This window comes from Ambystoma mexicanum, chromosome 5q, assembly GCF_040938575.1.
Source record: "Ambystoma mexicanum isolate Mex_15411 chromosome 5q, UKY_AmexF1_1, whole genome shotgun sequence".
In the NCBI taxonomy this organism is placed as follows: Eukaryota; Metazoa; Chordata; class Amphibia; order Caudata; family Ambystomatidae; genus Ambystoma; species Ambystoma mexicanum.
In genome coordinates this window covers 752,196,653-752,209,118 of record NC_090933.1, presented here as the reverse complement: position 1 = coordinate 752,209,118, position 12,466 = coordinate 752,196,653, and the positions used below count along the sequence as shown (strand labels likewise).

At 40.4% G+C, this 12,466-nt stretch overlaps 1 protein-coding gene across 6 annotated transcripts in view; it reads right to left on the bottom strand.

Annotated features, from left to right (window-relative positions):
- Positions 1-12,466, bottom strand: part of ZFHX4 (zinc finger homeobox 4) — a 193,672-nt gene that overhangs the window by 128,334 nt on the left and 52,872 nt on the right. The window lies entirely within an intron of this gene.

Sequence of the window (12,466 nt, the reverse complement as noted above, 5' to 3'; positions counted from 1 at the left end):
GATAAAGTTAACCCTGGTGCGCTCCGTGCAAATGGTCACGGTTAGGAATAAAGGAGTTTGGGGACTGTATATGTATGATGTGAGATGGGACATTTTGCTCAAGATCACACAGAACTGGTTCTAATGGGGTTGGATGCAGAAAAAGCAGCGAGTGAAAATACATTCCATGACTTTTTCTGTGTCCATCCATTCTCAAAGGGTTTTCCGCCAAGTCAGGGGACCCAGTGTGGTAATTCTGAAGCAGAGTTTTCCAGCAGGGTTTACTGCACTCTGTGCGTAAACCTTGGGCCTAAAGATGGGATAAATATTCTGATGCCTGCAGAAAGTCTTAACACATACAGACCTTGGCAGCACTTCTCGCATATTAAGGATGGGCATCACGTTTTTCATGGTGGCGACTATTACTGGTCTCAAAATGCATATATGTCCCGTGTACCAGACAAAATGACCACATGACACGATGACGGTTGTGGGAACCCAGGGTCCACCCGGATTCCTGTTCTCAACACTGCTTCATGCAGAGAATCTAATAGAAATGCCTAAACAGTCCAGCAGTTGGGCACTTTCTGCCGAATTCACTGGCATAATGCAGCAATCACACATGTTCAGGGGGGTGCACAGGGCTGGTAACCGCCCGCAAGCATGGACAAACATAGGCACGAGCGAAGTGAGGGCTTCAGTGAGGGCTCAGGGCAGTTACTGGCCATGTACGCCCACCCTGAGTGGGGATGATTGCTATTCACACCCAGGTGTTCGTCTTCGGACTTAGGCTCTTTTCTATTTCCATGGCTGCCGTGGGCAGGAGGAGTGTCGTGACCGGAGCACAAAGCTCCAGTCCAGCAGGTAAGTGTGGAGGAAGGATGATGGATGAAGGATGTCTTTGTGGGTGGGGGCAAAGTGGGGAAGGGCCTTATAAAATGGCACCAACTGGGGAAGGGCCTCGTGTGCCTTGAAAAAGCATGCGGTACACAGTGTGTTCTCGAAAGCTTTTCCAGCTACCATATTGGCAGAGCACCCTTCCCATGGTGCGAAATAATAATTAGCCAGCAATTTAATTAAATCATAACTTAATTTCATGAAGTCATGACTATAGTTCTTAACTAGAAATCTTTCAAAAATTATGTGATTAATTTCAGGAACACAGTTGATAAAGTAGTACCGCTCAGCTTGTATAATTTCTTCTTAGCATAAACTCTGAACGTTTAAATGCATCTAGATGATCCAACCCTAAACCATAATTCCAAACAAGTGGGTTAAATTCTATCAGGTTTGTTTCCTTGCATTACGGATTATAGCTCATTGATCCTACGGCGCCTAAGGGAACAACATTGTATTTGTGCTGGAGTCCTGGCCAGGAAAGAACAGGAGGTTAAATGGGTGCCGTACTCCGTCATCAAATAACACAGGCACTATTTATCTATTCAATGAACAACTAACAAAGAAACTCAATTAGAAAACAAACAGATCCTTGGCTTGAACAATTGCTTAAAAACATGAAAAGAAATAACATCTCATTTTGTGGTCAGTGCAGTAAAAATATGTACACTTCTGTTATTGGCAAAAAGAATAGTGGAATGTATTTTCAGTGTTCTGAGTCGCAGAATTTCAAGAAAACACACATTTAAAAGACCATCATCACTTCAAAGAAACTATGGAAATAACAAAGTAAAATGTAATGATTCAATTCCACGTCACTGAGCAAACACCAGGCAAACAAGTCACACGTATTCTTATAATTTGGCTGCACTGAAATTGAACGGAAAAATATACTGAACTGCTTACAATCGAAAATCTTAAACTATGAATTAGTTTAGCTGGAACCATCTAGTTCCCAGGTGTCCCGAAAAAACATAGAAGCTCCTGCTGGCCTGAGGTTATGCCCCACACTCCACAAAGGAGCAGCACCAAGGTCTGACTTAATGAACACAATGGGCCAGATTCTCAGACCATTTTTCAGAAGTGTGCCACAAAATGTGAGATCTTTACAAAGAGCATATGAATGAGCGCATCATACATGCACTCATTCAGATGCCCCTTTCCCCTTTTGCGCAAATAAGCAAACGTTTCTGGGTATTTAAAAGCACATTCCGAATTCACAAACAAGATGTGCTTTAAAATGTCCAGGAACGAGGGTCTCCCCCCTGCCCTTGTTCAGAACAGGTGCAGGGGGATGCGGAGATCATGGCAGGGTAATTTCTGACCCCGTCATGATTTATTTTTTAAGTGTGCATGCCGCGGGGTAAACAGCGTCTGTCACGCGCCAGCATTTCCATCCCACAAACAGGGAGGAATATGCTTTTTATTTATTTTTTACAGTCATGGGGCCTCATTACACGGAAGGCGGTAATGGTTAACGGCCACCGTTAATGGTAACGGTGACCGTTAACCATTACCGCCTTACTACGAGGTCCCTTAGCGGGTTGGTGCTTCAACGCCTGCTTTTTGCAGGCGTTAAAAACCAACCCGCTAAGGGACCTCGGAGCTAATTACGGCACCGCAAAATTGCGGTGCCGTAATTAGCGCCTTCCCCATTCCCATAGAGCCCTATGGGGCAGAAATGGGAATGGGGAAGGGCAATGGCGGAAGGGGGATTTACCGCCCCACCAACCTTGGAATGGGGCGGTAAATCCCCTTTCCGCCAAGGCGGTGCCGGTAATTTACCGGCATGATCACCGCCTTCCGTGTAATGAGGCCCATGGTGTTGGGAGTGCACTCCCAAAACTAATTCATGCAAGGGGCTGGTCAGCGCAACTTTGCACTACAGCCAAGCCCCTCCAGAAATATTTAGATCACCTTAGTGAATAAGGTGACCTGAGCATTTCTGAAAGCAATGCAAATTAAAAAAGCGCGTTATCTGTCCGCCTTTCCATTGTGCTACTTTTTGAGAATCTGGAGAAATGTGTGTGGCCAACAGAGATGAGCAGATTGGTCTTGAGGCATGGTTGTACAAATGACACATGAAAACCTCACCTAAAAAAGTTCTGAAAATAGTACGCAAATACACATATGAGGAGCCGTTTTCCCTCTCAGCTCTAACTCTCGATAGCCTACCCACTATGACCCTTATCTCACATCTCTCCCTCGAAGTATCTCCTCGCCACCTATCCCCAACTTTTGTTTTTTTAAGTTCACACTGCTCCTTCTTCACCTTTCCTTTTTACCTTCTTTTTCCATTTCTCCCTTTCCTTCTGTCCTTCCTCTGTCCTTCTTCCTTTCCTCAGTCATTGTATTTCCTTACTCCTTTTCCCCATCTCATCTCATTAATACTCCACTTCTCTTGTCACTTCCTCCTCCCTCTTCCATTTATGCCTTCATACCCACCGTCTTTCACCTTCCCCTTTTTTAACCTTCTTCCCTCATTTCTTGTGATATTCTACCCATGTCTTTCTCTCCACCTCCTTCATCTTATTTCCTCCATCTTCCTATAGTTATTTCTTACTCCGTACTTGCCCCTTTGGTCTATATTTTTACCTCCCACTTTTCATGGTGCTTCTCTCGTTCTTTATTTTTATTTTCATCTTATTCTTATGTGTTTCCTGTCTTTCTTGCAATTATGTATCCTTCTGTTACCTATGTCTAGCTCTTTTGCTACCCTTCCTCCACCACCTCTCATGTTATTTTCAATACCTTTTCCACAGGACTGCAGGCATGAGATGAAACACCGGAGGAGAACAGAGTTCTGTTACTTTGCTGCTGCAATACGGGAAACCCACAGACAGTAATTTGCTGCCCTTGTTTTTAATGCGCATAGCAGGTTTCTAATTTGTTGGTAGTACACTCATTCCCTGCGAGCTTTGGCATCTTGTGTAGTTTTGTGGTGCAGAGAGGGGCAATCAGCGCTGCCAACAGCTGCCAAAGTCTGTTTTTTTTTAACTCTACTGGGTCTTCCTTTTTGGCAGCAGGATAGCAGCTGCAGCACTTGCTGCAGCTGCAGCATCTGGAAAACCACCTGTTATCGCCAACCCCTCCTTTAGATGCATTTCATTGTGAATGCATTGGCTTTTTTCAGGCAGAATATCACATGTCTTTTAATATTGGTCATAGTAAAATGTCATTGTCAAGACACTGGACAATAGCTAGCAAGTTTACAGTACACATCATTTATCCAGGCTACTTGTTTCAGAACATGAAGTTATAGTTCTCTGCCCCAGAACATGAGTTGAACTAAGAGATATAAACCTCTGACAGTTCATGCATACGGCCCATCCCATTCAATATACGCTCCCTACTGAACTGTTATAGTTTCAGTTATTTTCAATGTATGCACGTTTTTAAATGTGTACAATGTCACGTGGCAAAACAAGTATGGCCATCAAATACAAATAGTATATTTGATACTTTAAAAAGTATACTGGATTACAACATTCATATAATGCGTGTGTAGGTTCCCATATGTTAATTTATTTTAGGCTAGCGTGGATGTTATTTTTACGTCTTGCCATATTATCATCTTTATTTTGTATTGATCGTTAGTTCCAATCATCTTGCTATTATGTAAATATGTTCATTCATGTATTTGATGTGGATGCTGACACTGGATAATCAATCATGCAGGTTCTGAAAGGAAATATGCTTAAAAAAATGAAAATGGGATATCGAGCCGCATTCGTATTCAGCATTTGTGAAATTATATGAATTCAAAATGCAGGTACACATGAAGGGCTTAAATAGAGAGGGGAATGTACGTCTTCGAATCAAGAACAGAAATACTGTTAAATATTGTCAGTAAGATACAAGAAGAGAATTGTGAGTTAGGGGAGAGGTATTTCCATTTAACATGTAGAATACCACAGCATGTCTCTTTTTCCCACAATTATATATAACAATTATATGGCCATACCCTAACATCATGCAGCGATATGAGCTAGCATGGCATTCTAGAACTAGGATGTCCTGGTGGAACCCGACATATCTTTGAACCCACAAATTACTAATGCTGATTAACAAGTGCCTACAGTTGCCAAATAATGTGGCCACTTATCTTTCTAAAAAAAGCTAACAGATGGTGGTTGGTGTTCTAGCAAATTCCATGTTGGACTACTGCAATGGTATCAGGTTGGGGCTCCCAGACTACCATTTACACATCTCGCTGGTAGCTCAAATTACAGCTTTGCGTTTAGTATGGAAATCCTTGCAGTGATTCAGCGAGTACGATATTGTGTTTAATTTACACTCATGTACCGAGCATTCAAATATATTGATCAGTCATTTACTGTAATCTTCAGAAGGTTGCAAAAGACAGCCATGCAAAACGCGTAGTTCTGAAAACAAATGCCACCTGACCATCTCACTCTTTAGACGGATCTCAATATACAACAGCTGCTTCTTGATTTAGACCTCTTTGATGTGAAACTCCTTACCTTTTCTGCCTAAGGCACGTTTTCCACCCTAGTTGCTTCTAAAATTCGTGCTGTTCCAAGCACTAATTAACCTCAGAGTTAAATGAACAATGCCTAGAGAGACGTCTGATTACACTAACTCTGGTTGTTTGAGATCACAAGAGTTACTGATTATGAATAAGTCTTGTTCAACAAGTGATGCATGCAGTTCAAGATTTTTCTTTTGCACAGACAAAAAGGGATAGAACACTGTTCGAAGTTGCTCTACAATGTGTTTAAATCATGAAGAGACAGAAAATGACAGCTCGCTCAACCAGTGTTGCAGCTAACCACTTTCTTCAAGAGACATCACATAATCTTTAAAGTCTTCTAACCTGGTGTGAAAAAGGCGGATGGCCTGGAAACAATAATACCTGTGTTCCACTTTTAGTTAGTATTCATAACAGAAAACAATGGTGGAGAGAAAGAGGTGAGCTGAAACTTAATGAGTAGACGAGGTGGAAGCAAGGCCTTATATAAAAGAAGAATTGTGTTCCAACTAGTTAGTCTGCATGGTAGGCAATACAATAGGGCCAGATGTGATATAGTTTGGAATGCTGAATGGGCTCATTCAATCGTTGTTAGCCTGCTTAAAGACATACATTAAGAAATTAGGAAATGTTATGAATGACTGTAGAAATTAAGATACCTTTTTTATCCAGTCCTTCAGAACACATGTATGTGATTACTTTGCCATTCGTTAATTTTTCCAAGCTCTGCTTTGTCTAGATGCCTATCATTTAAATGTGTAGCATAGCACCCACTTAACATTCCCTATAAAATGGTTTTTAAAAAAACGTCCCTTTCACTTCTATTTCTTCTGTTCTTCTGTTTCTTGTAAATGGAGTGACTTTTTCCTGACCGCTGTCCATGCCCTTCCCGATTCTGGGACATCCTGTTCTCACCCTCATTCTTCGCAAAAGCATATTGTGCTTTGGGGGGTTTACACCAGTTGTTATGACATTTAAACATGTGTTGATGTTCACAACAGCTGTATAGAAATTGGAATGAACTCTGGACAGCCTTATTGAAATTTTTTATGTTCTGATTTTAAACTTGCCATATTAGCTCCAAATTTGTACCCAAAACAATACACTTGGACGTGATTCGATAACAGTTACCTGATTTTACAGCAGTAAATTAACTCCTGCCTTTCAATACTTACCATCATTATAACCATTATTAAACCATTTACAGTGGTGCATAGCACTACACTGTAAAGTATTTGGGAGAAATAAACAGTGCCAAACAGGATTGAAGAGGTCCGGGAACCAAATTAAAGTGTACATGAGGTAAGGAGCAAATGAAGTGAACTTGACAAATTACTAGTAGGAGAAGTGACAAAGTAAAGGGGGATATCCTTCAGTTTGGTACACAAATGCTGGAGTAAAAACAAGGTTAAACCCATATGTGTGTGATGTGGTATATATTGACATGTCTATAAATAAAAAACATGGTTTAATAGACTCAAAGCAACATATTTACAGCACGAGAAAGTCAATCCAGACACATCCAGGGTAGGTGAGCATGCAAATAGTGCAAGCCACAGCAATCGATGCTGCATGTCTTAATGTGAAGCCTTTGATACCAACTCACACAGAAGAACTGTAACAAGAACATGTGAAAAAACATGGGATGGGTCCCGGATTGGATCAATAACAGAAATTGTAGGTAAATAGAATCTACTATGAAAAAAGATGGGTGACAGAAGAATCAGTACTGATTGTATACACTTCACCGCATTAGTAAGTAATATTGCACAGAATTGTATGATGCTTGATAAGAATTTGTGCCACACAATTAAGCCAGATTAAGTGTAAAACAATGAGCTGTGATTTGGAGAAGATGTCTGAGTAGGTCAATTAAGCCAAGGGCAAAGGGATGTATTCGTGTTCAGGAAACTTGAGAAGGGGTGGCTCTAAAAAGCCTCATTTCAGAAGATCAGAAGAGGATATTGGGGTCATAAAAATAAGTAAGCTCTAAGTAGCTAGAAAAAAGGACGGGGCTATAAGGAGAGCAACAACAATGGGGGGTGTAGTGGGAGAGGTATAACCAACAGAAAGGGGGAACTTGTCTTATCAATGTACACATCACTGGTCAGGGCTATGGCAGTCTCCCAAATCCATAGATATTCATGATAGTAAAGGGCAATCTTAATGCTCCTTTGATTACCCACTGAAACACAAATACCCTACTTATTGTACAGCCATGGCTTTGCTTTTTACAGTATCTTTAAAACTGCATGCCTAGTTCTTATTTTTTATAGCTTTTACGATACGATCTGCTTAGAGAAATGTGCATTAGTAGGGAGGTTACTCAGGTGGAATATGCATATATGTCTGATGCAACAGTATAAACGTCACTACATGAAGTGATTTAACACCAAACAGCCTTAAGAAAACCCCATAACAGAAATAGGACACGCAGGATAATTCTCTGGTCTAGGATGAGGAGAGAACATTAATTATTGAGTTTTTATACTGCACCACTTCACCACAATAGTGGCCTCAAAGCACACCTTGTCCGTGTTTAGGCATATTGTGTCTCTGCCCAGGGACCACAAGATCTTAGTCTGCTGGAGGGAAATTACCTGAAAGTAGTATGATATATGAATGAAGATAAGAAAACCAGAAGGTAGTGTGATATAAAAAGAAAATAAAAGAAAGGAAGTATAGTATAAAAAGGGGAGGTGTGCTTGAAAACTGTTGATCACTGATTGATGCGCTGCAATCAATGTACTGGAATGGACATGCATAATGTTGGTGCATGAGGGCTCAAGTTGTGCTTGGGCTCTCCTGAGTAATATGTGGGGCAGGTTGACCAGGTCATCGCTTGGATAGATTGTTCCTTTTAAAAGGTCTAAATATGTAGGCTGTCCAAAGGCTGAGGACATATTTATATATATATATATATGTTTGTGTGTGTAAATAAGAGGGAAAAGACACCAGCAGCATCTGGGTCGCACACAGGATAGGAAGCCTGAAGCAGACAGGCACAAAGGAGGGTCTGCATGCATACATTTTTATTAAATAATGAAAACGTTTTCCAGGCTAGGAGGCAGCCAGTAACGCGTTTCGTGCCCAACCAGGCACTTGTTCACACTAAATATATATATACATATATATATGTGTGTGTGTGTGTGTGTGTGTGAGTTGCTAATGTAGCAAGTTGAAGATGTTATAAGGAATCAGTGGGAAAAACAATATAAGAAGGCAAAAGAGGCAAGGGTTCAGAAAGTTCATTCCATATATGTGCATATATTTTGAGAAAGGGTGATAAACCGAGCTTAATGAGTGGATATGTTTTAGCAGAAGAGGTATGAGATTGAAGAATTTTAAAATGTCCAACCACGCTAGGTATCATGCCCACAAAGTAAAATAAGCTTATGAGCTTTGAAAAGATGGTACCCATAGCAGTTGATATAAACACAAAAACGTTTTTACAGTTTCCGCTGGGTGCCAAAATATGATTTGGGAATAGAAGTGCAAACAGTTAACAGGAGAAAATTATGCAAATGAGAATGATGGTTATTCCTGAAGGAATGATTTGGCATTGCTGCTATACAAATCCACAGCAAAACACAGGTGCAATCCACAAAAGAAGCATCATCACAAACAGTTTGTAAAGCTGCCCCAAAAGCACAAATGAACCACTCGACAATGCTTCCACACAAGTCAGTAGCAAATCAACAAGTACAATCCACCAATGTCAGGCAGAATCACTGGAAATCATCCAATGTGCAAGTAGCAGGCAATGCTGTCCCAAAGGGATCAATTAAAGTAACAATACAAAAGAAAGACGCCCAAGGCCATCCAAAAGATATGCCACGCTACAACATTCAACACCCATACCATGCCCACCCGACTCACGTAAAAGCACTGAAAAACAGCGGGAAAAAAAGTAGAGCTCAAAAACACTTTGCATTCAGGTACAATGAAATTCTGTCTGGAACGCCAATAGGGAGCACAGAATACTATGATTACATAACCCGAAACCAACTAACTTCAAAAAGCTGTGAAACAACCCACGGGCATCTTCCTATTGCCTTCAGAGGCCATGGGATTAACAAGACCACCACACTACACCAGACAATGTCTGGCTATAGCAACCGTACAACTGATAGCTTCTGAAGACAAGTAGGTGGTGGGAATATTTTGGAGTATGGACAGTACTGATACTCAAAACAACTAAAAACATGTAAATCGTTGGTGCAAAACAGCCCTTTAATGCGCATGTTCAGTGAATAGAGAAGTACATTTATTTCTGTATGAAGAAAAACTGTAGCAAAGCATTTCTGTTTGTATTTCATGTCATAAATTGATATGCTGGGTATCTACAATTGGGAACTCAATAAAGGTGTTCATGGTATGAAAGCGTTAGCATACGGAATGAAAACGCTGATGCACATATCTTAGTGAAAACACAGATATTGACATAAGTCCGATAATTGTGTTCATGTAAAAGCCCTCCAAAAGAGATCATAGTATTGATGTGCAGCCCTTGATAAACATCATGTGGTCTGAACGCAAGCAATTTGGTACAGCCATAATGAAAGGACAGAGATAAAGTGTGAAAGTTCATATAGAGATCCCATGGATCGAAATTAACACGTCTTCAATAAGATCATAAAAGAACTTAAGTTATGCTACGATGCACACCTCATTTGCATTTTTCTTTAGAGGCTGTCACCACTGTGACATTGTATCCAAATATTTGCTGTGTACAACATTTCGGGGCACTATTCTGTGCAGCACGATTACTATACATTATTATTCTTAGGTTGTTTTATTAGCGTCAGTGAAAAGTACAAAATTAGCGTCATTGAAAAGTGTTTGGGTGAGCACCTTCGATGTATTTTAAACACTTTTTTACATGTCTTTGTATGTCTAGAAAATTAACGACAGGCATAGAATGAAGATACTTGTTCTCCTTTTTGGGTCTTCAAATCCTAAAGGCAGATATAAGGCCCTATTCTATCGAAAATTTTCGAGAAATGTCACTCCTCACATGAAAAAAGCCAAATTCACAAATACAGTGCCTTCAGTTGATCGAGTTTTCCACAGCCTGTACTTGGAACCATTGAAGCTTAAATGTGGGTGCCCCTCAGATCTGCTGTGTATAAGCGAGGGCCTGAGTTGCGTTTGGAATGTTTCTTTTCTACTGCAAAGCTCAAAAAGGGATGACATGTTCCAGGTTATATGCCTGTTCGTTTGCCGTATGAGATGTGTTAGCAATTTCACTGAACCTTTAGAGCAGTGTTGCAGCTCACAAGTCACGTTTTAAAGACTAAGAGCCTGATTTATAGAATGTTTAACACTGTGCAAAGTTACTTTGCACTGAAAAAGTACTCTTTGCACCGTTGAACATGGTGCAAAGAGTTCCTTTTCAGTGCAAAGTGGCTTTGCACAGCAAAAACACATGTAGCACTGATCTGTAAAACAGGGTGTGTGTTGCCAATGCAAAGTGACTTTTCACCAGTGCAATGTGACTGTGCACTGCGCAAAAAATCTATAAATCAGGCCCTACATAACTTCTAATGTGCAGAATACGTATACTACATAAAGCAGTTGACTACACCAACCTCCTGCATAGACATGCATATATGTTTTAAAGTATCTGTGTATCTTTTCTAGGAAAAGAACAATTTCTGCAGCGCCATCTTTCTTACTTTATCTACTTCTTTGATGTTTGCATTCCAGCTGCGAGCCTTGAACGGCCCCAGATCCTATCTTCAGTGTGAAACTGACGATGGACTGCTCAGAGCTGACAAAGAGAGCCCAGAGACTCGAACTAATGCAAAACAGAACGGCCATGTGCTCACTTTTAACAAAATGATAACTGCGAACTTTTCATAGTAGAAAGCAGTGAATTACGTCAGATTTTTTCCAGGCACATTTTAGTTTATGCTGTACCGGCATCGTTATGTTCCTAAGAAGGCAACAATCTAAACAGCATATGTTTATGAAGGCCCGTTTCTATGTTGATTGAATTGGACGTTCTTCGCGATATCATACTACCTGGACCTGCTGCATTTTGTCTATCTGCCTCAATGTCCAAAGTGACCCTTAAATTGTTGTCAAACAATGCAAACGTGGTGCAGCTGAGAGACAAAACGTCCGTCTTTGCATGGTCACAATAGCAGAGCAAGTTTACAGTAGACTATAGAAAAACAATAGTTATGGCCGCCTCCATGGAAGCATCTGATCCCAGGGCATATTGGCCATGCATTAAACGTCTAATGGCACATTGTCCATTCTCAGGAACAAACAGTGGAAACTATCTCATCGGGCCAAATTCTGAACTAAGAACACCAAGAAAACAATTTACATCAGATGCCCGCCTGGACAAATTATCAGACAGCAATACATTTTTCAATTCGACTCATGGAATCCTTACTCTCTATGACTGACCTTGTAATGCCACATAACACAAGTGAATCAGAAACCTTTAGGAACTCCCAGGCAGCAATCTACCACACGACTTAGATTTAGCAAATACAACTATTGTCTGTACTTTTAGGAGGATGTTCTTTGAAACTGGCAGTTCGAGGCAATTTAATGGATGTGTCTGAACATTAGGGGGTGACCTTTGAATGATTTACAGTTGTCTTGGCAAATATCTGTTAAACCACCACACAGATGAGGTTATCACTATAAGGTAACTTTAAAATCACTTTAAAGTTGCACACGTGGCGTACATCTGAGCCGATCCGAATTTCCCATTGAAAAATGCATTACAAATCAGGTTCTCTGACTCTCTCCCACCATTTCTGTCAATACACAATTCTATTTCCCACTCAACATCACGGATGCACCCATGGCAACCTAAGCACTGTGGTTTATTTGTTCAGTTGATTATTATTTTTTTTTTAAGAAAACAAAATGCATACATATCTATGTTACAAAAGACACCGGCAACTGTTTTCTTAAAATTGTAGACCTTACGCTATTTATGTATCCATACCATCTGATTGAATACTTAAATATTCTCTGTTTGCTTCGTTGCTGCACTTAAAACCAAAGCATGTGATTCTCCTACTTAAAAGCTATAAAACAATTTTTGATTGATTCTGGCAGTAGTATTGATGA